General features: G+C 38.1%; 1 protein-coding gene across 3 annotated transcripts in view; it reads left to right on the top strand.

Moving 5' to 3' along the window:
* LOC129765480 (tyrosine-protein kinase Src64B) overlaps positions 1–15093 on the top strand; it is a 180430-nt gene that overhangs the window by 129821 nt on the left and 35516 nt on the right. Inside the window, exon 2 of one of the 3 annotated variants that reach the window (XM_055765846.1) lies at positions 12731–12837. The exons of the other annotated variants lie outside the window; for them this stretch is intronic. The gene's annotated coding sequence lies outside the window, so the exon portion shown is untranslated. The remainder of the gene's footprint in view (positions 1–12730; positions 12838–15093) is intronic. 3 annotated transcript variants of the gene reach the window in all.

A 15093-nucleotide genomic window follows, 5' to 3' on the forward strand; every position in this document is an offset into this window, starting at 1 on the left:
GAATGTGTGACAGAGAGAGAATGTGAGAAAGTGTGTTAAGGAGAATGTGTAAGAGAAAGCATTAAAGAATGTGGGAGAGGAATATAAAAAGAGGAGGGAGAAAAAGAGAGAGAATGAGAGAAGGTGAAAAGAGTGAAATTTAGTGAGAAAGTTAGAGGGCCGAGTGGTTAGCGGCACACATGTCATGCCAGAAGTTCGATTTCCTCGATAGATTGTGGAGATATTTGTATCGATCGATTTGAAAAAATCCTACGCATCTATTAAAATAAAGAAAATCATACATTTTTTTATATAAACTATTAATAAATTGAAGAATGGAACACATTTTCTAAATGAAAATTATACGCTCTGACTGGTGCATTCACCAGAGCAATTTGTGCTCAGATGTCCCATCAAAACGGACAAGCAATATACTGCCAATGATTGCATAGGAGACGTAATGACCAACACCATTAGTGTTGGGAAAACGCAATTTCGTTGTTTTTTTGCCTACAAGCGTAACCATGCAAATTTCCAATGAAATAATCTGTCCAGTTGAAGGATATTATCAGTAAAAAGAGAGCCTAGGAGATTTTGCGGATTAAAACATATTTTTTCCATTTGGAAAACGCTTACGTCTATTTATTCGGACAATCAATCGTTTCAACGAACATTTGTTCGCATAGCTAGACGTAATCATCAGGTTGCTTTGTCAGTAGCGTTAGTATTTCTGATAATAGTCAAAACGTCTCCGTTGGTAGTTTCAGTTGTTATCAGATAAAATCAAAAAAGTTTGAAATTTCTGGAAAATGTGCTCTGGATTTGATAGTACTTTTTTCCTGAATACTCTGGGATATGATAAGAACAGCAGGTTCGTGTTTTTTCAATTAATTGATTTTGTAAAGGCAATCTGCAATGTTGATAATTTTAGCAACATGATTCACCGATATCACGATCAAGAGATGGTGGAGTGACTTACACCAACGGTACGAGTGAATGCTGAGTGTGTGGAATAATTCGATGTCGAATCCGAGGAGTTGTAATGCTAAGAACCAATATTATTTTAATTTTACTACTGATCTGATTGTTTAATTATCTACTTGAAGATTCAAATGTATAAATTTAGGTAATTATAACATTAAAAAAGTTGATGGGTCTAGGCCTAGGGGCACGGACGAGATCTTGACATAGGAATGTGATTGTGTGTAGTAATTGCATTTGAATTGAGTTTTTTCATTGTTCTGTATTTGTATTTTTTTGTATTATATTTGTATTAGTATTGGTCTGTATCTGTATTTTTAACTTTTTGTTATATATTTCAAATAGAAGCCCCGAAAAATATGCGTCAGTATATTTTTTCGAATTATTAAATCAGCAGACAGTTAAATTCATTATTTGCATTTTTACACAACCAAATATCATGCTCAATATAATGACATCCTGGACCACAATTCCAAAAATTGTTAGTAGCAAGACCTACACGATAAACGTGAATTGATCACGAATTGATTGGACAACAACCTGAACTTAAATCTAATAAAATTTCTATCAACGTTTAACCTTTTGAGCCAGGCTGTTCTCAAATTTTTGGGGAGTAAAGAGTGAAACCGCAGTGCAGTGTACAGAAAATAGTAATTATATGAGCAGCGTTTCAATGGTTTCTTATATTCATCTATTAGGGAACACTAAGTAATAAGACAATATCGTGACAGGCGTGTTTGGACTCACAAAAAATGTGATTCAAATGTAAATTTAGCTTATAGCGCATAATACTGACAATTGTTGATTTTCGAACGATGTATAAAAGCTGTATGGAACTACGTCTGTTATGCGGACAAACAGTAATTTTTTTTCAAAATTGCTCAAATATTTCCGAACAAAAAATGTTTGTTAGCATGTTGAGCAAACGTATTACATTACCTAGAATGTATAACGGCGAAAAAGTCGGTTTTGTTCATTTTGTCGCTTACGTCTCCTATACAAACATGGGCAGTTGTGTCATCTCGAAAAAAAAAATTCCCGAAAATCGACATTCTGGAACTCCACCTTCTGGAACTTAGCCTAAGTGCTAATGAAGGTATGGAAAAAAAATTATCAAATTTAATGAACCGACCATGTACACTTTGTTTATTGGCCCAAAAAATGACCTGTGCAAAGTTCCAGCTCAATCGGACATGGTTTTGGCCAATATACAAAATGTACATGGTCGGTTTTTCAAATTTCACATGACCATTTCCGCTGCCAGCCTAATAAACTCGTCTGAATTTAAATGGAAAACATAATACGTTTATGTGATAATCGATTTACACGATCAACCACTACATTCAACTTGATTGAAAACTAACCAAAAAATAACTGTTTTCGTTTTGTTCTCCTTCCAGGTAAATCCAGTTCTTCAAAACACACACACATCCCGACATCATTCCGGTAAAGTTGTAACTTCAGTTGCTTTATTATCAGGGAAACCTTACATGCATGCCTGCCTGGAGGGTGGACAATGAAAAATGTGCCCTTAACTTTTGTTGTCCGCTCTCCAAAGTTGGAGTGGAATTTCGAATTTATCCTGCAGCGATAAAATTCGAATTGAATTCGTTCCGTGCGGAAACATTCCTTACAATTTTACGACCACTCCAAGCAGCCTACAAAACAAGCTCTAAGTCGTTTGTTGGCATCAGCTTGCCCTGCTCCGGTTGGGCGAGAGCGATCGTCTGTCATCTTCAGTTTGTGTGTATAAATCCGATAAGAAACACCTCGAGGAGAGCCTACAAATGTCGAACGCAGCAGGTAGGCTTGGCAGCCATCGGTACCTTTTCTACGTGAAGGATTATAGTGCCGGCAAATTGATTAATATATTAAGAAACAACCTTTTTTCTGGAAGATTAAGAGAAAGAGCGATGTTCATTTGTCCCAATCTGTTGTCAGGATTTATTTGCGTAGAGTCCAAATTACTGTCTCCGATGTTGATTATTGCAAAGTAAAATATTCAACCAGGACAGGATAATCGGTCTTCGAAGGTCACCTTCCTGTTAATAAATTCATATTTCATCTTTTTCATTTCGTCCCGATATCCCCAAGTACTGTCTGTAACAGATAAATGTCAATTGTAGAGGGGATTGTGGATTGAGGTGATATCTCACCCGCAAAAACCACTCCATTCATTCGTATTTCTCTTTATCTATGCTCACCGTCAATCACCTTCCCCCCGTGCTTCAATAATTAAAAGTGCTGCTTCGTTCATAAAACAGCAGTGCCGCCAACAGGGGAAGAACCGTATTCTGTTTATTTTCCGAGTGATGTGCTCGAAAGGATACAATCATTAGGCAAATGCCAACCACCTGCTGCTGCTGCTGTCTAGTGCTGTGTCGTTGGCAATGACACTACCATACGACTGGATTGGCTGGCGTTTGTTTGATGAGACAGTTCGATAAATGCTTGGTGACAATCTATGTACCTTAGCGGCAAAGAGAGAATACAACATAAACCTCGGAGGCGACGGAATACAGATAGCGCCCACTGCCATAGATATGGTGCTTTGCGGGAAAGAACCACACAAAAGGCACGATAGAAGCTGGTACCCTCTACCGGAAATGAGCATCGGTCCGGTAATGCAGTTATTGCTATCGATTGATTCGTTCGCCTCAGGCTTGTGCAAACGCAAAATCTCAAGACCAAGGTGAACCTCATTGCCGGATCCCAACAGTTTTAATTCGATTACACAGGGACTCGTTTGCTTCGATAAGAAAAGAAGATGGATGCCTCCAAGGAACTGTGGCTTAATTTGCTTTTTCCTGCGCTGTGTACGAAATGTTGGTCTCCCCTCCCCAATCAGGCAAACGTGTCAATATTTATCTGCGCCTATATTTTAATGATTACCTCAACCTTTCATCCGATCTTGGTACGTGTGTAGGCACACAGGCTTATACATAAACGTCCTTAATCGGTGCCTTCCATGTTGTCTATCCCCTCTCAGTTTTTTTTTCTTCTGAATCGTGGCGTGGTGTCATTCATTTAAAATATTTATGCCACCAAAACTTTTCAGCGTCGTCTCCGTCATGTGGGTGCAGAGAAAAAGGATGACAGCATAATACCAAAGCAAACGAAATACTGGCAGGCAGCAGCGCCGGGGTAGCTATAGACCCGGATCAGGAAACCCGATCTGTAAGAGTACGTGATAAAAATATAAATATTTACCCGAGGGCTATGTGCCAGAAACCGAAACTTTGATTTGAAGTAATATATTATTTATAAAGAGATATGACGGTTTATTACTTTTCTTTTTTGTGGTTTATTTTGTTATCTGGATCGAATGAAAACAAATAAATCTGTACGCAATAATGTGCCCCAGAATGATGAACAAAATAGGATACGGGACGGGCCCAAATGAAAAGCGATGTCTGGTTAAATATTTATGTAAAAAGTTGTTTGTGATTCATTCCAAACATTCGCATACATCCTATAAGTTTCGACATATAATTAATCTTTTATGTATAATACTTTGACCAATTTTTATTACCTATTCCGCAATAAATTATTTAACAAATCAAGAATCAAACAATTTTCTGAGGCGAATAATCGCTTGTCTAGTGAAGATCAATTTAAATTCTGTTCAATGGTTCTAATTTTTCATTTTCATTTTCTAGGCATAACTGTCCCTCCATTTATTTCTTGTAGATCCATAACAAACGAATCGGTACAAGTACAAGAATTTCATGTCACTCTTTCAGCAGGACTAAAGCACTCATTTCTGGTTTGGAAGAACGAACTAATTCTCAAACAAATAATAAAAAGTTTAACAGAACACAAGTACACCTTGTTAACGAGTGCCTAATAACAACGAAATTGATATGCTGCAAAGGTTTTCCAGATCACTACTCTCTTCACACAAAACGATGTTTTTGCATAATACTTCGGAAAAAACACAAAAAAAACTTATTGTTTGTTCCCAGTATTTCAAAAAACAATTTCAAGTTCAATTGTCCCATGTTGATATTCCAGACATAACTGTCCCACCATGAATTTTTAAACCCGTAATCAAGTTTCATCAAACAATAGTTTACTGCTTATGAAAAACCCGGTGCTTAATGCTTAGGGTAGACAAATATGCTTGAAAACTTTGATTACGTTTTTCTCAGATGCTGATTTTGGAACATGGGACAACTATGCGTAGAACTGCAGTACATCTGTCGCGGCAGCTCTGTCTGCTGAACAGAAGAGAATCTACAAAAAATCTGAGAGCATATGATACTAAAATTTATATAGTATTGTGTATAAAACTCGACTGCATTGTTGACTTTGAGCTATCGGATTGCCGGATTGATGGTGTATGTGAAGACGGTCATAATATTAACATGGAAAAATAGTTGATGTTGCGTTTTTTTTATCTCATTTATTTATTTATTAGGCTCATCAGCATTTTTTAGCTGTTACAGAGCCGGGTTTTAATCGTGTACATGTACATATGTTTATGTTTCTATAAATTGTAAATTACACAGTCGTTAGTAGTAGCCATTTAGGCGTTATGTTTTTTCTGTTCCATTACATTATGGTAAATTACACTGTAGTAGCCATTTATGCGTAAGGGTATTCTTTCTGTTCATCCATTGTTCAGCAGACCGGACAGCGGAGACAGTTGATACTGATCATTGTTGAGTTATTTATAGAACAGCAGCCCGATGTGTCTTGCAGAGCAGAGCAGTTGTATGGATGAATCGATCTTATTTTGACCGTGGATCGATTTCCATCGCTGATGATGGTTGCGTGGACGTAGTTATTCTATAACAACAAAAGGATGGTCAATTGAGGGCCCTGAGTTTGAACTCACGATCGATCGCTTGGTAAGCGAACGCGTAACCAAGTGGCTACGAAGACCCCCAGATGATGTTGCGTCTCATTTGAATTCATTTTCAGAACTGGTGAAAAGCAGGTTTTTACATTCCATGAAAAAGCATAGGCAGAACAAAATTGCTTCCTATTTGCTCTAACCGTCTATATGTATGTAGAAAGAGACCAATATTTTCTTTCCTTATTGCTTTTAGGCTAAGAGTGCACCACTCTAAACTAATGTAGTTTGTTTTGCCGATTTGGGCAAATATACTCATTTAAAAAAAATGTTTTTTGATTTTTTTTTTTATTTGATTTAAAAAAAACTTTTGAACCGATGAACCGATGTTTCATCTGTTACCAACTTTTACCTAAGATATATAAGTAAGCTTCCGAAGAAAAATACTGCAGCTCAATAGTCTACTTTTAATCGAAAAGTGAAGACGATTATGATTATGATTCAATTATGATTATGAGGTGTCGAGGTCGGAATTGCTCTTACTGTTTTTATCATTTCTTGGAAAGTTCATCTTTTTCCGGAGGTTCGTTGAAATCCGAAGATTGTAGGTTCGGGTCCTGCTACGGTCGCCATGTCGCGATGACTCGCATTATTGATTTCGGAATTAATGAATCATATGAGTATTTCCTCGCGTGCATAATGAGACTGTCCGAGCTCGGTCAGTCTCCCTTTTATTCAGTCATCTTTCTTCCTAGCTTCTATCGTTAGGGGTGGCAGATGAACTAGAGTTAAACATTTGTAATGAATGTGTCTGGATGAAAATGGAAAACAACAAACAGCATGTTTTGCGTTTGCACGAACATGTGTTTGTCATTTAATTCTTGCTAGAAGAGCTATAATACAGGCCCCTTATTGTATTTCTTCCTCGTTTTGAAAAACATTATTAGAAGAAGTTTTATTTGTTTCGTGGAATCTGAAAAACTACTATTCTACCATAGCTTTGGTTCCACGCCATAAATCGGTTACGAAGATATTTATTTTTTATGTCAATAATACGAGGGTCACTATTTATTTTTCGGGAATTGGCAACACTGATGTCATGTGAGTCCATCTGACGGTTCCATCGTAAAGTTTGACATTTTTGACGATATACGTACTCAGAACATTTTGTCATACGGACGCTATTTGTTTATTTTATATTTAGTTGAAAGTTTGGTCTCGGCAATTTTCGTGCGATGATTCTTTTATGTATAATACTTTGACCAATTTTTATTACCTATTTCGCAATAAATTATTTAACAAATCAAGAATCAAACAATTTTCTGAGGCGAATAATCGCTTGTCTAGTGAAGATCAATTCAAATTCTGGTCAATGGTTCTAATTTTTCATTTTCATTTTCTAGGCATAACTGTCTTTCCATTTATTTCTTGTAGATCCATAACTTACGACTTTCGACGTGGATTATCACAACAAGAGTGCGTCAATCAACTTAATTTGACTTTTGGCGATGAAGCTCCATCAAAAACCACTGTGTATCGCTGGTATAGTGAATTCAATCGTGGTCGTGGTTCGCTGTCCGACGAGTTTCGTGAAGGTCGTCCAAAATCGACTGTAGTGCCAGAAAACATCGATGCTGTGCATTAAATGATTAAGCAAGATCGTCATGTAACCTATTGTGAGATTGAGGCATCCCTCAGCATTAGTTCCACCAGCATATATGCGATTTTACATGAACACTTAGTTGTGCGAAAATTATGTTCACGTTGGATCCCACATAATTTGACAATCGCTCAAAAAAAAGGCTCGTGTCGATTGGAATAAATGCTTTGAAAATTGGTTTAAGCGCATGTGTGTATCGATCATCGTGGCGAGTACTTTGAAAAACAATAAAAATATATTCGCAGCTTAACTATTTGTTTTTGTTCCTATTCCCGAAATATAAATAGTGACCCTCGTAGTATAAAGTGACCAGATGGTCAGAGGTCTAACGCGGGACACAAATAACAAAACGTTATGTGAACATAAAGCATTGTTTAGCGAGTCTAAACTGGTCTGTATTATTTTTTTCTAAGTATCGGCACCCAGTTATGATTTCTCGGTGGTTAAGATTTTGTATACGCCTCAAAACCACACGCTCAATCAGAGCATTTACGCCTGGCAAGTAAGATTCAAACTCTACAATTTTCTTCAAATTACCGAATGGGATGCTCGAAAATTCCAATTCATTTTTCATCGATTTAACACTATGCATTCAAAAAAAAAGAAAAAAGTGGACTAATTTCGGATGGTGATGAAATATAATTTTATGGAACAAATTTTCCTAGAATCTTACGTTTATTAAGCCTAAAACAAAAATGATTCAAGGTTGTTGATTCGCAGCAGCAGCACTGTCGAGCAACTCGATGATTTTTTCATACTGCAAGCTCCACCCTACAGCGAAAAAGTTGGACATCCTGAGGAACTGCGTGTCCACCACGTATAGCCGATCTGGTATTTACAACATCATCTCCCTGCCGCTCCTTAAGCCGGAAAATCTGGCCAAAATGGACATTTTAATGCGGAAGCGCCAAACAAGACCGGCCGTATCTGAGCAGCATGCAATCATCCAGAAGGAGTAGCATGAGGTGCTGGTGAAAAACTTCTTTCCTTGCTCATAATGAAAGATGAGACATACTTGATGCTAGAATTCAACGAATGGCAGAAGCCCGGATATTTTACGTCCTCCAGGTAACCGATGACGACGAATATATCATCCATATCAAGTCCTCGAAGAAGGTTCTTCTCTGACAGACGTGAAGGGAATGTCCAAGCCGCTCTTCTTTCGAGTCATATGATGAACGAGGAGATATATAGAACGAAGTGCTTGCCGGAAGTGGCGAAGGTGATGTGGTCTTTATGCCGAACCTGGGATCAGTCCATTATGCCAAAAGACCACTGGAGGATGGATCGGCTGGAGATAAACATTGTCGCGAAGACCGTCAACCTTCCGACATTCCCCAGCTTCGACCGATAGAAAACTTTTGAGCGAATGGCTAAAATGGAGAGACAGTTGACCACCAAAGCCACGAAAAGGTAAAAGAACACGTCGACTTACATCTTTTTATCGGCCATGGTTGAAGTTCCGGCCAACTTCCGTAAGACCACCCAGCGCTTCATTTAAGATACTTCATCAAACAACCCTGCCTCTTCCTGTCGAGTATACACTATTTCTTCCGGCTTATTTAAAACGTTAAGCACTAACCGAGCTAGGGGACCAAAGATGATCTTTTCGTCTGACTCGCGTTGGTCCCTGCGGATCAATAGGGGATTTTTATAAAAATCATTTTCCATTTTTGTTGCTGTCGCTTCCAGTTGACACTCTCTAAACAAAAAGCCCACTGTCGGTGCGATGAAACCAGCTAAACTTATAAGTCTTAGGATGCATCAGAAGCGCTTTTGAACAGTCTACCAAATAAAAGTTTTTTTTTTTTGAGGTTCATCCATTTAAGAAAATCAACATGGTCAAATTGTTTTTCATGGAAAATCAGAAAGAGATTCAAAGAGCATTGGGTGCATCACATTCTCAGTGATTCGCACGGCCGATAAACAATCGTCGTGTGTGCGTAGATCGATGCTGGCCAGTACTGATTAAACGGACGGCCGATAGTTGACCGACCGAATAGTTTGAATGCAATCGGGAAGCCTATCAAACTTTCTTATCGGCCGGTACTGAATCGGTGTAGTGTGCGCATATACATATCGCTCCATACTGATAAGGTCGTCCGACCAATCTATCGACCAACAAAGGTCTGTAGTCTGCGGGGGCTCTAACAGTTTCATCTGAATATTGGCCACGGCTATGTTTAGGTGATCCATTCGTGAAGCCCAATTCTTAGTCACTTTTTCGAGTATATCGGCCAATGTCTCACCGATAGCACGTTTGATGTTGACTTCTTGTACTCAATGCTGGTTTATCACTATAAACGAGAGATTTGACTCCCAAAAAAAATACTTCCAACAAATAATTCTGGTGCGGTTCATGGACTGGTTGAATCTTTGGTCCGTATTTTCCAAAGATGAAGATGACCACCACATTACTGTCAATGGCGCTCGTTATCGGTCACGGACTTTTCTCGGCGAAAGCAAACATTGTATCTGACAAAACGTGGTTTCAACAAGACGGCACTATCACAAAGCAACCAATACCGTGGATCATTTGAGAAGTGTAAATAGGTTAGACTATTTTTTATGAGGTTTTATAAAGTATCTCGTCTAGCCTTATCAAGGCCTTGGAAAACAATATTACACTGGTCATTGCTCGGAAACAAGATAGGCCCTTTCGCAACATGAGGTAGATCATTGTCATACTGAAAAACCACTTTATGTTGTATCGCCTTTCATTTTGTTCGTTTGCCTTTCTATATTCGACTCAGTATCAGTTGCATTCGATCGCCTGTGATAGGTTTCAGTCTGTTTTGACGGTACACAATCGGCAATCTGCCGAAGTAAAAGAATTTATCGAAGAAAAGCAGCTCTGATATATTAATCCCATCTTTAAAAATTTAGGTGTGTTTTTATTTTTATCGAACATATATTTTTTTGAATCCTTACTTTTGAACTGCTGGACCATATATCGATCTCTGACCAGCAAATGAAAGTGTAGAAAATTACTGAACTACACTCCCAGTGTCTACATCTTGGCAAAACCTTCCAAAAATAGTTATTGTGTTTTTCGAGGTGTCGAAATCTAAGAAACATTAGCTGTTTGTATCATGTTCTGAAAGGTTAGGCTTTTTTACATCAAATATTCCAAACAAACTTTTTTTTTGGTTTTAGAGATATACAGTTTTTTAATGAATTTGTTAAATTTTAAAATATTTTTCTTAAATGGCACTAACGTTTCTAGTTAGACTTCGCCGTCTCAACGTAGTATTACTTGCGTCGTTTTTACTAGTACTTAGTTGAGATTTCTATGCCAAATAACACGTCTTGATGCATTCTGAGTGCAATACGCGTACGCGTGACTACAGTGCAAGTGGGAGGAAATTTATTTGTCGAAAAATTCCCCCGACTTGAACGGAATCGAACCGGCATGTTAGGTGTGACGCTAACCACTCGGCCACGGGAGCACTTATTTATGTATAGTTTTGCTGAATAAAACATATGAAAAAATATCTCAAAAGTGGTTGGGAATGACTTTCTGTGAGAATGAGAATTGAGAATGTGAGAATTGAACTCTCTGCGTGAGAGGTATGGATGTTACCACTACGGCAGATCGCCTCCGCAACCCTATTTTCATTTTATTTTTGAAGGTATTCGATAATCCCAACCTTTTATTTACAGAACCAACCTTACTCAGCACAAAATTGGATCTTTCTGTAATAAATAAAAAATTGGTGTGTAAACTGATATTTACAATTGATAATAACTCAAGGATGCGAACATAAATAGGCTAGTGCATGAAATAATGGAAAGTTTAGTTAAAAAAAATCATTCGTTTACCATATTGTTGTCGACTTTAAAATAGTCTCCATTAGATATTATGTACTTATGGCAACGCTTTTTCCAACCCTCGAAATATTTTCAAGATTCTTTTTTATTTTTGGAAATAGGAAAAAGTCACACGGAGTCATGTCTGTCAAATATTATGGAGGCTGAGGCATCGTTACAGTATCATTTTTGGCCAAAATTTAACGAACAAGTAATGAAGCATGAAGAGGTGAAAAGGGGATGTACTTTTCTAAGTTGTACACCTTGTAACCTTATGTGTAATTAGGTTTTACATTCGTAATTGAACTAAAAATAGTTCCAGTATGGAGCCGAATATAATTTTCAGTTATTGACTCCCGCAGAAGCAATTCATTTCATTCCTAAACACGAGAAGCAATCTGCGAGACTTTTTTCGATGAAGAAACCACATAATTTTCAGGATGATCTCAAAACATTTTTATTCGGGGAATGTAAATCTACACATTTCGCCCATCTCTCAGACAAATTGTGGATGTTCGGCGCAGTGCTGCTCTACAAGTGCATGTCTCATTGAAGCAAAATGGTGATATTTTGACCGACCCAGGTCTGGAGAATACGACGAGTTCGTTAAGTTGATTAATCTTTATATATAAAAGAGAGTTTTTCCCACGTAAGTATAACTCATCATCACGGGAGAACGGCTGCTCAGATCACCACGGTCAATATATTTTTCGAGTTTGTCTTCACTCAAATTAGAATGATAGAGTACTTTGGAAAATGTTTGAGATGATTAGAAAAATTCGATAAAATTGACTATGCATGTCTTTCTATATATAAGAAGGATATTTGGAATAAAAAGGGAGAATTCGAAAATAAGAGGTACGCATATGTATGTTTCACTGTGAAAATTATCATTTAGATCAATTCTATAGATCTGAACGATAACATGCTCTCTTGAAATATACTCGTTATTTTTACCAACCAAAATATTATCCAGAACTAAATTATATGGCAGAACAACGTTTGCCGGGACAGCTAGTATTAAATATTTCTATTGTGTCCTTTACGGCTTCAGCGGTGAGCGGCGGTGCGTTGTCATGTTGTAATATCACCTTACCGTGTTTTTCGGACCCATCCCAGTCTTTTTCCAACAATGTAAAGTATGAATTTATAATTTTTTGTCGGTAGCGATCTTTAGTGACCGGTTCACCCGGTTTTACAGCCGACCTTAGCTTAGGATTCTCGAAATAAATTCATTTTTCGTCGCCAGTGGCAATCTGATGCAAAAGTGTGTTCATTTGGTGCATTTCACTAATGGTTTTACGATGGTCCATTTGCCTTTCGCTCAATTTGTGTGGCACCCATTTACCGAACTTCCGGATCCTTCTCAAGGGTTGCAAAACATGGTCAATTGCTGTTCGGAATACATACAGTATTTCTACCAATTTCTGACACTGAAGTTTCCGTCCGACAAAACATTGAAAAAGGTTGGAAATTAATATGTTCTCTCTACTAAATTGCAGACTATAATCAACCCATCACGAATTTCTTTTGATTATTGCGAGATCTATCATAGCTATGGTTTGAGTTCGCCCATTAGTTCAACGCACTTTTAATACATACGAAAAAGGTAAGCAAATTTCAATTGAATACTGACCAGGTTTCAAAATCCATGAAGGAAGGGATCTGAAGAAGTGTTGCAACCAACACCTGCCGGCGTAAAGTTAAAGTGTGAAGTTGACCTTCAACTTTCATAATTGCATGCACACTGTTTGTCATTCGCCGTGGTGCCAACTTCATGAACGATCCCCGAATGTCTCTGGCATTCAAACTCAACTATTCAGACGAAAACATTTCATTTGCGTTCCCTTTCACTGTTCGCCGACGAATACCTTTCATCGGGAACATCGCTATACTCCTCCATGGCACTTGCGAATATGTGCTGATCCATTCACAGCCCCCACCTAATGAATACAAATAGATGTACATAGAATTTTAAACCGCCCCCGGGACTCCCACCGCACACCACCATAGACGCCACGGAGAAAAGTTTACAATCCCGACAAAGTGGTGTCGGAGAGAATGGTGGGAGCTGGCCGGTCAACAAAGTCGTTATCTTCACCCAAGTTGGCACCTATTCATCCATTACGGGGCTCGGCTTAGGGTTAAGTGATGAGGGCGGCGGCCGCGGGTGGTCCCGCAGGAGATATCAACGCACCGTTGCTGAATACTGATGGGCTAATCAACGCTGGGAGGGTAAATATTTACACGCGCATTGCTTCAAAAACAATATCTACGCTGGGCGGAAGTGAAATGGGTAATTGATCGAGAGGAGATGAATTGTTCGCCGATGAAAGTAAACGCAATTTATATACTAAATTGTGAATGATTTGTAACGATTTGTTTGTGTTCAAATATTGTCATTAACATAAACAAGTTATGTCAAATTATTTCAATTCATGAATTGTAAAAAAATGTTGAGTCTATTTTTTTTGCTGAGGGAACTCCCACAATCGGAACATTCATTCCCTTTCCTACTACACGACGGGGTCCATGGCTATAAATTTCTTCTCATTTCAATTTATTTCTCTTTCCGTTTTGGTATCCATAAAAACGCCGTATATTTCGACTCCAAAGCTCGACATAATGCAATATCACCATAAAAAAGAAATGACACAACATAAAGCAATCAAGGACCATGTTGCTCACATTAGGAGCGGACTATACCCGGCATTGGCGGAAAACGTGGGAGGAAACCAAAAATAGCAGCCCTCAGCGTATGTGCGAGTGTGTGGAGTCAACCAACAATCGGCATTCATTAAGGAGATAGAGTATCGGACACTTTTTTTGTCATCATATGAATTGATTCCACCGCAATTGACACACCCCTGGTACAAGCATCTCTGTAACTTTCTCCATAACCACAAATTGAAGAATAATCAGACATATCCGCACATCTCATACTATCCACTTAACTCAAGGGAGTGAAGCAAAAACTTCTCCATATTGATTGATAGTCGTGGGTTTTGATTTATTGGCTTCTGATACTCTTTCTGTCTTTACTACGATTCTCAGTTTCCACTTCATTCGAGTGTCATCTTAATCGAATCACCCGTTAAGTGGAAACCGTATTTGATATTCGACAATGAATAAATAGACAAAAAAAAGATTCTCTTATTCTCTGTCGAATGGCTAGAGTTGATTCTTAACAACATCAATCGATTACTTCACGTGCCGGAACTGATATCATGAATATTGTACACACCGCTGGGGCAGTTGGTGAGAAATGACAAATGTTATTCTTGTTAGTATCCATATAGGGAAGGTAGGGGTTTAACAGACATGTTAAGGAGAACTTCAATTATATCTTTGGAAACTCATGTTTCCCAAAACTTTGATGCAGTTTCTTGCAATTCAATATACTGTTTTTTTACCTAATTGGCCAAATATTTTACAAAAAATTGTTCTTCAATGTTTTTACTAAAATTAAAACAGACCGAAAAGTACAATTTTTTTTTATGCGGGTATAATGGACATGTAGTGGGGTAATATGGACAGATTTGTAATATATGAAGCGTAGAGGTTTATCGATCGCGAGAGGAATAACTTTATTCAACCAAGGTCTGAATGTCCGTTAAACGATGAAAAAATCGAATCAATCCACCTAGAAGTGATAAACGGACAGACCCTCAACTATTTTGCTTTTGGTTCCAGTCAACTTCTAAACAGTCCACATTTGGCAGAATCGATCGAACAAGTGTGCAGCACAATGCTTTCAAACAGATAGGATCGCGAAACTCGTCGGAGATTTCAAAGATGAATCCGAGTTGCCTGTTAGCCCTATTTATTATGTCCGAGTAATGCGGCTTAAACGTTAAGGCAGAAT

This window comes from Toxorhynchites rutilus, chromosome 2, assembly GCF_029784135.1.
Source record: "Toxorhynchites rutilus septentrionalis strain SRP chromosome 2, ASM2978413v1, whole genome shotgun sequence".
In the NCBI taxonomy this organism is placed as follows: Eukaryota; Metazoa; Arthropoda; class Insecta; order Diptera; family Culicidae; genus Toxorhynchites; species Toxorhynchites rutilus.